Raw genomic sequence first — 13,921 nt, 5'->3', positions numbered from 1 at the left:
TGCGTGGGATTGGAGAATACTCGCTGCAATACAGACCTCGGGAAACCCTCACCGTGAATAAGGTTCACTCACATATTTCACTACATTTTGCGTGGGATTGGAGATGAGGCTACTCGTTCTTGCTCAGTACTAGGCTGAAAATTAACGAAACTTCGTTACAAACGTTCACATGTTGATGTTTCCGCTTTCGCGTACTCGAAACAACATAATACTAGTCTTTGTAATTTAGTTTCATAATTTCAACTGTTCTCATGCAGAATTTTTGCTCATTCTTATCCCAAATTTTGACCTGGCTACTAGTTACACTCCTTGTACTTATTGCAAAATGACCACAAATTTCAACAGCTTTCACATGTTGCTGTTTCGGCTTTCGCTTACTACAGTCAACATAATACTCGTTGCAAAATAAGTGCTCGGCATCTGCAATTTTCCAAAGACGAAGTTTCGCCAGTTCAATTTTCGCTCGCCAATTATGGCTACTAATTCACACGGTACTGAGCTCAACAACATTAAATTTGTTCAGCAAGACTTTCACATGTTGATGTTTTGGCTTTCGCCTACTAGAAGCAACATAATACTCGTCTTGTTAGCTCATTCAATGAGAATAGCTTTTCCCGTTGAGAATTTTTGCCTTCAATTGGCGTTGTAGTGAGTTTGGCTACTCAGATCACCAAATACTTGTGACAATTCGAACCAGAAATGTTTTCAATTTTCACATGCTGATGTTTCGGATTCAACCTACTAGAAGCAGCATAATACTTGTATTCAACAATTTCTGTATCAAATCCCAGTTTTCTCTGGTGCATCTTTGCCAAACTATTCCAAACTGCCTGAGTCTGAATACCAATTACAGGTACTAGTAAATGCACGTTACTAAGGACTATATAGTTCTAGGTTACTGTACACAACGACGTTCACATGTTGATGTTTCAGCTGCCGCTTACTAGAAACAACATAATACTTATCGTGCATACCTTTCCATAACTTGTCCTTTTCAGATGCATTAGTTTCCCTTTGTCTTGGCTTCTACAGTCAGACTGGCTACTAGTAACAGCACAGTACTAATCACATATCGTTCTACAGTTTGCAGACAACTTTCACATGTTGATGTTTCAGCTTTCGCCTACTAGAAACAACATAATACTCGCTGTATACATTTGTAGTTCTCTATGTAACTTTCATGTGAAGAAGTTTCGCCAGTCTTTTTGACTGTCTCAAATCTGAGTCATGCTTAGGCTACTAGTTGCTTCATAGTACTTATCGCCTCGAGATCATTGAACAAAACTTGATTTTCACATGTTGCTGTTTCAGCTTCCGCTTACTAGAAACAACATAATACTAGTCTCATTAAGTTCCGTCTCTTTGCAATTTTCTTATGAAGAAAATTCGCCATCACAATGACTCCAGCAGTTCTTGATCAAGGAATGCAATCATTGATCAGAATGCTATTATTTGAATCGGTTCTGCTTTAAGTGTTCCAATTTTATTGGAAGCACCAACAATAGAACATCAATGTGTTCAATCGAGAGTTATATAACCCTGAATCGGACGCAGTCAACAGCCGAAGCCGAGACCGCCTTTTGCGTTAGAGAGGTCGGTAAACAAATCTTGCGATTCATACCGAATTAACACATATAGCTGTGCTCCTCTTCGTAAAGCGAGCCAAGTGATCCCCTGTTGAAGGATGTATTTGGACCAATCTAGTAGCATTTGGTTTCCAACAAGCTCTCCCAAGTTAGCTTACTTATTGGGCTTTTCAACCAATTCGGTTGGCTACAAGCATCATCAAAGTACTAGCCACAGTTTGATCGCAAAATTCTACGACTTTCACATGTTGATGTTTCGGCTTGCGCTTAGCCTACTATAAGCAACATAATACTAGTCATATCATAGAGCGTGATCAGCTTGTGACGTTCTCATGATTAAGTTTCACCAACAGTGTCTCACTTCGAGCTTAAATCCAGCTACTAGTAACTACACAGTACTGACTGCAACGATAACTTTTATCTATACCTTTCACATGCTGCGCTTTCGGCCAGGGCCTACTAACGTCAACATAATACTCGATATAAACTTTTGTTCATGATGCAGCTTCCCCATGCAGAAGTTTCGCCTTCAAATGCTCTCTTGGCCATATGACGTAAGAAAAGGTTACTAGTAACATCACAGTACTAGCCACAGTTTGATTGCAAAATTCTACGACTTTCACATGTTGATGTTTCGGCTTGCGCTTAGCCTACTAGAAGCAACATAATACTAGTCATATCATAGAGCGTGATCAGCTTGTGACGTTCTCATGATGAAGTTTCACCAACAGTGTCTCATTTCGAGCTTAAATCCAGCTACTAGTAACTACACAGTACTGACTGCAACGCTAACTTTTATCTATACCTTTCACATGCTGCGCTTTCGGCCAGGGCCTACTAACGTCAACATAATACTCGATATAAACTTTTGTTCATGATGCAGCTTCCCCATGCAGAAGTTTCGCCTTCAAATGCTCTCTTGGCCATATGACGTAACACAAGGTTACTAGTAACATCACAGTACTAGCCACAATTTGATCGCAAAATTCTACGACTTTCACATGTTGATGTTTCGGCTTGCGCTTAGCCTACTAGAAGCAACATAATACTAGTCATATCATGGAGCGTGATCAGCTTGTGACGTTCTCATGATGAAGTTTCACCAACAGTGTCTCATTTCGAGCTTAAATCCAGCTACTAGTAACTACACAGTACTGACTGCAACGATAACTTTTATCTATACCTTTCACATGCTGCGCTTTCGGCCAGGGCCTACTAATGTCAACATAATACTCGATATAAACTTTTGTTCATGATGCAGCTTCCCCATGCAGAAGTTTCGCCTTCAAATGCTCTCTTGGCCATATGACGTAACACAAGGTTACTAGTAACATCACAGTACTAGCCACAATTTGATCGCAAAATTCTACGACTTTCACATGTTGATGTTTCGGCTTGCGCTTAGCCTACTAGAAGCAACATAATACTAGTCATATCATAGAGCTTGATCAGCTTGTGACATTCTCATGATGAAGTTTCACCAACAGTGTCTCATTTTGAGCTTAAATCCAGCTACTAGTAACTACACAGTACTGACTGCAACAATAACTTTTATCTATACCTTTCACATGCTGCGTTTTCGGCCAAGGCCTACTAACGTCAACATAATACTCGATATAAAATTTTGATCATGATGCAGCTTTCCCATGCAGAAGTTTCGCCTTCAAATGCTCTCTTGGCCATATGACGGAACACCAGGTTACTAGTAACATCACAGTACTAGCCACAGTTTGATTGCAAAATTCTACGACTTTCACATGTTGATGTTTCGGCTTGCGCTTAGCCTACTAGAAGCAACATAATACTAGTCATATCATAGAGCGTGATCAGCTTGTGACGTTCTCATGATGAAGTTTCACCAATAGTGTTTCATTCGAATTGGTTCTGCTTTAAGCTCTCCAATTGTTTTGGATGAACCAGTTTTGCCCTTCGAAGCCACTTTTGTGAGCTTTTGTGGGTCTTTACCAAGAGGATATACCTCAAGGCCTCTTTCAATTCCTTTAAGTTCTTTCAACTCCTTTACAGTTTCTAGGTTCACATAGCTGCAAACCTTATTTCTAGTTTTAAGTCTGGCCAACTTGGGGAGAGTTGGTGCAGACCGTGACCAATTCTAGTAGGATGCCACAACAAGAATGTGATCAACTTAGCTTGTCGATGAACCTGCCCCACATTCAAACAACTCTATCGCCTTTTCCTCGTATAGTTATATGCGAGGGCCTCTCATAGAGAGCGCTGTTAGCAACCTTTTCCACATAGACGATAAAGTTGTGAGTGTTTTGCACATGGCTGTTGTCATCACCACGTGACGAGTCAACTCAGCTTGACTCTCTACACTCCGACAAGCTTTGCACATACGCCTTTAGTTCAGTATGTGTCTTTAATCTGACTCCGGTGCCTCAAGCCGGAAAAATTGTCAGATTATGATCATTATCGGTTAGTCATCCCGATGCAAGATCGTATCGTACTGTCTTTGTCTACCTCCAGATTCCGAAGAACAGGAGGAGACTCTCCCAGACCTACATATCTGGGAGAATGTTCAGAGGGCGAGAAGCTGTGGATTACTCTCCCCTAAGAACTGACTAAACTTTACCCTCGTCCAAGGTAAGTTTATTTTAGCTAGCCTTCTATGTAAAGGATCTGAGGCTAAGCTGTGTTTTTTCGAGCCTTTGGCTCGGAGCAAGTTCAGTGGGCGCCCCGAGTAGCACAACTCTTTCCCACTGAACAGCGCAACGCTCTGTCACTCGCTGGGATTTTTGCGTGTCGGTTCTAACCACGCGACTTGTGGACCTTTTTAGGCCTTTCTCATTCACAAGTCTATAGCTGGGCTTCTATAACCCAGCTTCTGAGATCTAGATAGCTGCAGTTCTGCTAGGCTGCTTTTGCTAACTAGTCTCCCTTTAAGCAGTCCCTTGCCATGACTGCTGAACTATGTATCCACACAAGTAGTTTTTGAGCTCGATACATAATTCGAGATTGGTTGCCAAGCAATCTCTAGCGACAGAGCGTCATGCGCACTACAGACATGGCCTCTACCAGCAGCCATGCCCGAAGGAATCAATCACTGATCCTTCCGCAGGTTCCCCTACGGAAACCTTGTTACGACTTTTACTTCCTCTAGACAATTAAGCTCGATCCGCTTCATCCCGTTGCCGGAGACCGAAGTCCCAACAGTAGGAATTTGCAATTCTTGCTTAACTATCCAATCAGTAGTAGCGACGGGCGGTGTGTACAAAGGGCAGGGACGTAATCCCTATGAGTTGTTGACTCATAAGTACCAGGAATTCCTGGTTCACGTCTGCAAGTTACAACAGACGATCCCCTTGAAGCGCTGTACTTTTCTCTGATTGCCCAGTCCATTTCGGACCAAGGGCTGAGTACTCAATCTAAAAGTACACAGTGTAGCGCGCGTGCAGTCCAGAACATCTAAGGGCATCACAGACCTGTTATAGCCTCACTTCATCTGCGGTATTTAATTCCGCATAGTTCCTCTAAGAAGTGTTTGAATTCACATATAGTGAATTTCATTATTTAGATGGAGAAGATCTCGTTCGTTATCGGAATTAACCAGACAGATCACTCCACTAACTAAGAACGGCCATGCACCACCGCCCATATAATCATGAAAGATATTCAATCTGTCAATCCTTAAGATGTCTGGACCGGGTGAGTTTTCCCGTGTTGAGTCAAATTAAGCCGCAGGCTCCACTCCTGGTGATGCCCTTCCGTCAATTCCTTTAAGTTTCGATTTTGCAACCATACTTCCCCCGGAACCAATAAACTTTGGTTTCCCGGTTAATCTCTTGCCAAGTCAAGATCGACTTTGACAAATTGTAGGTTGGTATAGTTTATGGTCAGAATTACGAGGGTATCTAATCCTCTTCAATACTCTGACTTTCGTTCTTGATTAATGAAAACATTCTTGGCAAATGCTTTCGCAGTAGTTTGTCTTGCCACGATCCAAGAATTTCACCTCTAACGTAGCAATACAAATGCCCCCGTCTGTTCCTTTCAATCATTACCGCACTCAGCCAACCGGCATCAATCGAGTAGCGGGTCATTCTCCATTATTCCATGCTTTATTATTCGATCCCAAAGGATGCTTTGAACACTCTAATTTTCTCAGGGTGAAAACACCGTTTCCACAGTTCGTCACATTTAAGTGCAAACTATTTCTTCGATGCGAAGGATGAGCGGAACGAGTCAACAGATTTAACTGAAGACCATGTTGCCGTTCTACTCAAACAGATCCAACTATGAGCTTTTTAAACGCAGCAACTATTGCATACGCTTGTAGAGGCTGGTATTACCGCGGCTGCTGGCACCAGACTTGCCCTCTACTCGTTCATCAATGGAGCTTTTAAGTCCATTCCATTCTGATTACAAACCATAAAGGTTCATATCATTATTTCTAGTCACTACCTCCTCGTGCGGAGAGTGGGTAATTTGCGTGCCTGCTGCCTTCCTTGGATGTGGTAGCCGTTTCTAAGGCTCCCTCTCCGGAATCGAACCCTGATTCCCCGTTACCCGTCACAACCATGGTAGTCCGTTACACTACCATCATAGGTTGATAGGTCAGAAATTCGGAAGTTCCGTCCCCAAGCCGAAGCTATCTGGGATCTTTCAGTTACTAGGACTCATCACGGGATGTGTCTGTACTTAGCAAATCACCCGGTGTAGTCTTGTAAAAGTCTCCGACAGTGTCGGACAATCAGCATGCATTAGCTGCAGGGTTACCGCAGTTATTCATTTAGCTTGCAAATCAACTAATAGATAGTAACTGATTTAATGAGCCATTCGCGGTTCCACTTTTTCAAGCTTCGCTTGCACATGCATGGCTTAGTCTTTCAGACAAGCATATGGCAACTGACAGGATCAATCAGTTTAATTGTACTTTGAACAATCTTTCGATTTGTTCGAATTTAGAAAGACATAGCCTTGCGGCCTCGTCAATCTTGCTTTGAGCTTTTTAAATCACGAAGAGTTTCAATGCATGCTTTGGCATGGCTACTAGTTACTACACAGTACTCTACACACTTAGAGTTACCCACGATTACACATTTCACATGCTGATGTTTCGGCTCGCGCGTACTAGAAACAGCATAATACTATGTGTACTGGTAGATAGCGCTCTGTGAGCATTTCCCATGAGCAGGTTTTGCCCTCCAAATCTCTGTTCTACTGTTACCAATACCGGCTAACAACTGTATCATACTAGGGAGAATTGACTCATGATTTAAAAACCAGATGTTCACATGTCGATGTTTCGGCTCTCGCCTACTAGAAACAACATAATACTAGTCTGTTAAAAATCTCAATCACGCCGCCTCTTCAGATACAGAAGTTTTACCTTTTATTGGTTAGAGAACAGCTTTCCAGCTGTCGACATGGTTACTAGTAACAACACCGTACTCAACACAAAAACTTTTCAACTTCACAACTTTCACATGCTGATGTTTCTGCTTTCGCATACTAGAAACAGCATAATACTTATTGTTTTGTCAAGTAATTTGTGTGTCTTTCCCATGTGAAGTTTCACCGGTCAACAATGTTTCCCTGACCAATTACGGCTACTAGTAGCTGTATAATACTAGGGAAAATGATTGAGGATTTAATATCAGATTTTCACATGTTGATGTTTCGGCTTTCGCCTACTAGAAACAACATAATACTAGTCTGCTAAGAAATCTCGCTCAAATTGCCTTTTCACATACAGAAGTTTCACCTTCTATTGGTTAGAGAACAGTTCTCAGCTGTCGACATGGTTACTAGTAACAACATCGTACTCAACACAAAAATTCTTCAACTTCACAACTTTCACATGCTGATGTTTCTGCTTTCGCGTACTAGAAACAGCATAATACTTATTGCTTTGTCAAGAAGTGTGTGTGTCTTTCCCATGCGAAAGTTTCACCGGTCAGCAATAATTGCCGTGTCCAATTAAGGTTACTCATAGCTGTATAATACTAGGGAAAATGATTGAGGATTTAATATCAGATTTTCACATGTTGATGTTTCGGCTTTCGCCTACTAGAAACAACATAATACTAGTCTGCTAATAAATCTCGCTCAAATTGCCTTTTCACATACAGAAGTTTCACCTCTTCTTGGTCACTGTACAGATGATGCTGTCTGTTCTTTATTTGGTTCTGCTTATTATAAGGAGGGGCATCACTCCTTCCTCCTTGGTTTGCATGCATTAAGCCTGCTTTGTGAAAAGCGTATCTTTCTAGCTTTTCTTCGCCTTACTCGAGTAGGACGATACAATCCAGACATTAGTCAGTCTTGGTGTAAAGTCACTGAGTATTATTCGGTTCTGCTTTATTCAGCAATATGCTGTATAATTGTTGTAATTTGCGAACATATTTGTTCTCAGTTCCGAACTACTAGCGACGACAGATTACCAGCGGTCATGAGCCATCAAGGTAGTTCTTTGGTGCATCAAGTAGAGAGGTGCCATCAAACAACACTTCCCTAATAATGCTACACACATAGAATTTGCTACAGTGCAGCTTTTTACTTTGCAAAATTTGCGCACAAATTTTGCATAGAATAAATGTTTTATCAAGATTTTTAGATCCCCTCCCTTGAGAGAACGTTACTCCTTTAAGTGAACACCCCGCGGCGTCCTGTTGTTATTGCTTATAACCATTTCGCAAGCCGGAGGCATAATGCACTACGCAAGCCGCTACTTTGGCACAGAGGCACCTAGTTTTACACCCGGGACTTCAGGTGGCCCAGTTTTACACCCAGTACAGCGGTGCCAGTTGGTAACCCGGTGGATCCTCGGAGACCAGACATGATCATAGATCAAACCCGATGTATGCTACTCCTGAACGTATAGTATCTCCACTGTGCAATGAAATTATCGTTCGTTTCGGGCCTTCCTATACGTTCAGCAGACAATCGCTAGGAATTCACCTCGTGACCCGTGGTGACCACACTGGATTTCAAGTTTATTGATTTGGACAGACCTGTCATTTATTTTGCTTTTCAGCTTCAGTTCTGCTCGATCTAGCTTGCCTAAGGCTTGATCTCGCTTTGCTCACCCCTGTAGGAGCCTCTACTAGTACCACTCGGAGTAATGGGGAATCCACCAGACCTAATCGATGAATGCCATCAAACAACAAACATCATACCCGGCTTCATCAGGCATATTTTATTACTTCCGAGAGGTACTTTAGTATCAGATCTTTCTCCATGCCTCTTATGAGGACCCGTCAGACCTTTCGGTTTATCGTTTAGCTTCAGTCCTGCTCGATCTAGCTTTCCCAAGGCTCGATCTAGCTCTATTCGCCCCACTAGAGGGCTCTCTAAGACCCCTCGGTCTTAGTGTTAGCTCCGGTACTGCTCGGTCGTGCTTGCTGAAGGCCCGACCCAGCTTTAGTTAGATTCTCGTACTTTCTCTTGGCCTCTCTAGGAGGACCAGACAGACCTCTCGGTCTATCGTTTAGCTTCAGTCCTGCTCGATCTAGCTTGCCCAAGGCTTGATCAAGCTCTATTCGCCCCGCTAGAGGGCTCTCTAAGACCCCTCGGTCTTAGTGTTATCTTCTGTAATGCCTAACCAAGCTTACTACAGGCCTTGGTCAGGTCTTTATCGGTCACCGATTAGTAACAGACCAATCATAGGGCCTTCCACCCTATCCGGGTTGAGGTCTTTAGTCCAGCCATATTTTGACAAGACACCTCTCCCTAATAATGCCCCACACATAGAATTACTGTCCATGCAGTATTTAACTTGTGTTTTTTTCTAAAATTTGATTTTCACTTTTTGGAGGTTCATTTGCTCCTCTGACACTCTTTCAGCTTCAATCTTACTCGATCTAGCTTTCCCAAGGCTCGATCTAGCTCTATTCGCCCCACTAGAGGGCTCTCTAAGACACTTCGGTCTTAGTGTTAGCTCCGGTCTTGCTCAATCGTGCTTGCTGAAGGCGCGATCAAGCTTTAGTTAGCTTCTCGTACTTCCTCTTGGCCTCTCTAGGAGGACCAGACAGACCTCTCGGTCTATCGTTTAGCTTCAGTCCTGCTCGATCTAGCTTTCCCAAGGCTCGATCTAGCTCTATTCGCCCTGCTAGAGGGCTCTCTAAGACCCCTCGGTCTTAGTGTTAGCTCCGGTACAGCTCGGTCGTGCTTGCTGAAGGCCCGATCAAGCTTTAGTTAGATTCTCGTACTTTCTCTTGGCCTCTCTAGGAGGACCAGACAGACCTCTCGGTCTATCGTTTAGCTTCAGTCCTGCTTGATCTAGCTTTCCCAAGGCTCGATCTAGCTCTATTCGCCCTGCTAGAGGGCTCTCTAAGACCCCTCGGTCTTAGTGTTAGCTCCGGTACAGCTCGGTCGTGCTTGCTGAAGGCCCGATCAAGCTTTAGTTAGCTTCTCGTACTTTCTCTTGGCCTCTCTAGGAGGACCAGACAGACCTCTCGGTCTATCGTTTAGCTTCAGTCCTGCTCGATCTAGCTTTCCCAAGGCTCGATCTAGATCTATTCGCCCTGCTAGAGGGCTCTCTAAGACCCCTCGGTCTTAGTGTTAGCTCCGGTACAGCTCGGTCGTGCTTGCTGAAGGCCTGATCAAGCTTTAGTTAGCTTCTCGTACTTTCTCTTGGCCTCTCTAGGAGGACCAGACAGACCTTTCGGTCTCTTGCTTAGCTTCAGTCCTGCTCGATCTAGCTTTCCCAAGGCTCGATCTAGCTCTATTCGCCCCGCTAGAGGGCTCTCTAAGACCCCTCGGTCTTAGTGTTAACTCCTGTAATGCCTAACCAAGCTTACTACAGGCCTTGGTCAGGTCTTTATCGGTCACCGATTAGTAACAGACCGATCATGGGGCCTTCCACCCTATCCGGGTTGAGGTCTTTAGTCCAGCCATATTTTGACAAGACACCTCCCCCTAATAATGCCCCACACATAGAAATACTGTCCATGCAGTATTTAACTTGTGTTTTTTCTAAAATTTGATTTTCACTTTTTGGAGGTTCATTTGCTCCTCTGACACTCTTTCAGCTTCAATCTTACTCGATCTAGCTTTCCCAAGGCTCGATCTAGCTCTATTCGCCCCACCAGAGGGCTCTCTAAGACACTTCGGTCTTAGTGTTAGCTCCGGTCTTGCTCAATCGTGCTTGCTGAAGGCGCGATCAAGCTTTAGTTAGCTTCTCGTACTTTCTCTTGGCCTCTCTAGGAGGACCAGACAGACCTCTCGGTCTATCGTTTAGCTTCAGTCCTGCTCGATCTAGCTTTCCCAAGGCTCGATCTAGCTCTATTCGCCCCGCTAGAGGGCTCTCTAAGACCCCTCGGTCTTAGTGTTAGCTCCGGTACAGCTCGGTCGTGCTTGCTGAAGGCCCGATCAAGCTTTAGTTGGCTTCTCGTACTTTCTCTTGGCCTCTCTAGGAGGACCAGACAGACCTCTCGGTCTCTTGCTTAGCTTCAGTCCTGCTCGATCTAGCTTGCCCAAGGCTTGATCAAGCTCTATTCGCCCCGCTAGAGGGCTCTCTAAGACCCCTCGGTCTTAGTGTTAGCTCCGGTACAGCTCGGTCGTGCTTGCTGAAGGCCCGATCAAGCTTTAGTTAGCTTCTCGTTTTTTCTCTTGGCCTCTCTAGGAGGACCAGACAGACCTCTCGGTCTATCGTTTAGCTTCAGTCCTGCTCGATCTAGCTTTCCCAAGGCTCGATCTAGCTCTATTCGCCCCGCTAGAGGGCTCTCTAAGACCCCTCGGTCTTAGTGTTATCTCCTGTAATGCCTAACCAAGCTTACTACAGGCCTTGGTCAGGTCTTTATCGGTCACCGATTAGTAACAGACCGATCATAGGGCCTTCCACCCTATCTGGGTTGAGGTCTTTAGTCCAGCCATATTTTGACAAGACACCTCCCCCTAATAATGCCCCACACATAGAATTACTGTTTATGCAGCTTTTCACTTGTGAAATTTTTAATTTTCGCAATTATTATAGAATAAGTGTTTGCGCAGCTTTTCATAGGTCGAGCTCTAGCTAGCTAGCTCAAGCTAGCTAGCTAGCTCAAGCTCAAGCTATCTAGCTCAAGCTCAAGCCAGCTAGCTCAAGCTCAAGCTAGCTAGCTAGCTCAAGCTCAAGCTAGCTAGCTAGCTCAAGCTCAAGCTAGCTAGCTCAAGCTCAAGCTAGCTAGCTCAAGCTCAAGCTAGCTAGCTAGCTCAAGCTCAAGCTCAAGCTAGCTAGCTCAAGCTCAAGCTCAAGCTAGCTAGCTAGCTCAAGCTCAAGCTAGCTAGCTAGCTCAAGCTCAAGCTAGCTAGCTAGCTCAAGCTCAAGCTAGCTAGCTCAAGCTCAAGCTCAAGCTCAAGCTAGCTAGCTAGCTCAAGCTAGCTAGCTAGCTCAAGCTCAAGCTAGCTAGCTAGCTCAAGTTCAAGCTAGCTAGCTAGCTCAAGCTCAAGCTAGCTAGCTAGCTCAAGCTCAAGCTAGCTAGCTCAAGCTCAAGCTAGCTAGCTCAAGCTCAAGCTAGCTAGCTAGCTCAAGCTCAAGCTCAAGCTAGCTAGCTCAAGCTCAAGCTCAAGCTAGCTAGCTAGCTCAAGCTCAAGCTAGCTAGCTAGCTCAAGCTCAAGCTCAAGCTAGCTAGCTAGCTCAAGTTCAAGCTAGCTAGCTAGCTCAAGCTCAAGCTAGCTAGCTCAAGCTCAAGCTAGCTAGCTCAAGCTCAAGCCAGCTAGCTCAAGCTCAAGCTCAAGCTAGCTAGCTAGCTCAAGCACAAGCTAGCTAGCTAGCTCAATCTCAAGCTAGCTAGCTCAAGCTCAAGCTAGCTAGCTCAAGCTCAAGCTAGCTAGCTAGCTCAAGCTCAAGCTCAAGCTAGCTAGCTCAAGCTCAAGCTCAAGCTAGCTAGCTAGCTCAAGCTCAAGCTAGCTAGCTAGCTCAAGCTCAAGCTCAAGCTAGCTAGCTCAAGCTCAAGCTCAAGCTAGCTAGCTAGCTCAAGCTCAAGCTGGCTAGCTAGCTCAAGCTCAAGCTAGCTAGCTAGCTCAAGCTCAAGCTAGCTAGCTCAAGCTCAAGCTCAAGCTCAAGCTAGCTAGCTAGCTCAAGCTAGCTAGCTAGCTCAAGCTCAAGCTAGCTAGCTAGCTCAAGTTCAAGCTAGCTAGCTAGCTCAAGCTCAAGCTAGCTAGCTAGCTCAAGCTCAAGCTAGCTAGCTCAAGCTCAAGCTAGCTAGCTCAAGCTCAAGCTAGCTAGCTAGCTCAAGCTCAAGCTCAAGCTAGCTAGCTCAAGCTCAAGCTCAAGCTAGCTAGCTAGCTCAAGCTCAAGCTAGCTAGCTAGCTCAAGCTCAAGCTAGCTAGCTAGCTCAAGTTCAAGCTAGCTAGCTAGCTCAAGCTCAAGCTAGCTAGCTCAAGCTCAAGCTAGCTAGCTCAAACTCAAGCTAGCTAGCTAGCTCAAGTTCAAGCTAGCTAGCTAGCTCAAGCTCAAGCTAGCTAGCTAGCTCAAGCTCAAGCTAGCTAGCTCAAGCTCAAGCTAGCTAGCTCAAGCTCCAGCTAGCTAGCTAGCTCAAGCTCAAGCTCAAGCTAGCTAGCTCAAGCTCAAGCTCAAGCTAGCTAGCTAGCTCAAGCTCAAGCTAGCTAGCTAGCTCAAGCTCAAGCTAGCTAGCTAGCTCAAGTTCAAGCTAGCTAGCTAGCTCAAGCTCAAGCTAGCTAGCTCAAGCTCAAGCTAGCTAGCTCAAGCTCAAGCCAGCTAGCTCAAGCTCAAGCTCAAGCTAGCTAGCTAGCTCAAGCACAAGCTTGCTAGCTAGCTCAAGCTCAAGCTAGCTAGCTCAAGCTCAAGCTAGCTAGCTCAAGCTCAAGCTAGCTAGCTCAAGCTCAAGCTCAAGCTAGCTAGCTAGCTCAAGCACAAGCTTGCTAGCTAGCTCAAGCTCAAGCTAGCTAGCTCAAGCTCAAGCTAGCTAGCTCAAGCTCAAGCTAGCTAGCTAGCTCAAGCTCAAGCTCAAGCTAGCTAGCTCAAGCTCAAGCTCAAGCTAGCTAGCTAGCTCAAGCTCAAGCTAGCTAGCTAGCTCAAGCTCAAGCTAGCTAGCTAGCTCAAGCTCAAGCTAGCTAGCTCAAGCTCAAGCTCAAGCTAGCTAGCTAGCTCAAGCTAGCTAGCTAGCTCAAGCTCAAGCTAGCTAGCTAGCTCAAGTTCAAGCTAGCTAGCTAGCTCAAGCTCAAGCTAGCTAGCTAGCTCAAGCTCAAGCTAGCTAGCTCAAGCTCAAGCTAGCTAGCTCAAGCTCAAGCTAGCTAGCTAGCTCAAGCTCAAGCTCAAGCTAGCTAGCTCAAGCTCAAGCTCAAGCTAGCTAGCTAGCTCAAGCTCAAGCTAGCTAGCTAGCTCAAGCTCAAGCTAGCTAGCTTGCTCAAGTTCAAGCTAGCTAGCTAGCTCA

The 13,921-nt window shown here is 44.8% G+C and overlaps 1 pseudogene; it reads right to left on the bottom strand.

Annotated features, from left to right (window-relative positions):
- Positions 1 to 1,534: 1,534 nt before the first annotated feature.
- LOC142358433 (5.8S ribosomal RNA) lies at positions 1,535 to 1,686 on the bottom strand (annotated as a pseudogene).
- Between the last annotated feature and the right edge of the window lie 12,235 nt (positions 1,687 to 13,921).

The sequence above is a fragment of the Convolutriloba macropyga genome, unplaced genomic scaffold (genome assembly GCF_964194025.1).
Source record: "Convolutriloba macropyga unplaced genomic scaffold, txConMacr16.3 SCAFFOLD_1545, whole genome shotgun sequence".
NCBI classification, from domain to species: domain Eukaryota; kingdom Metazoa; phylum Xenacoelomorpha; order Acoela; family Convolutidae; genus Convolutriloba; species Convolutriloba macropyga.
This window is presented reverse-complemented; position numbering and strand designations above follow the sequence as displayed.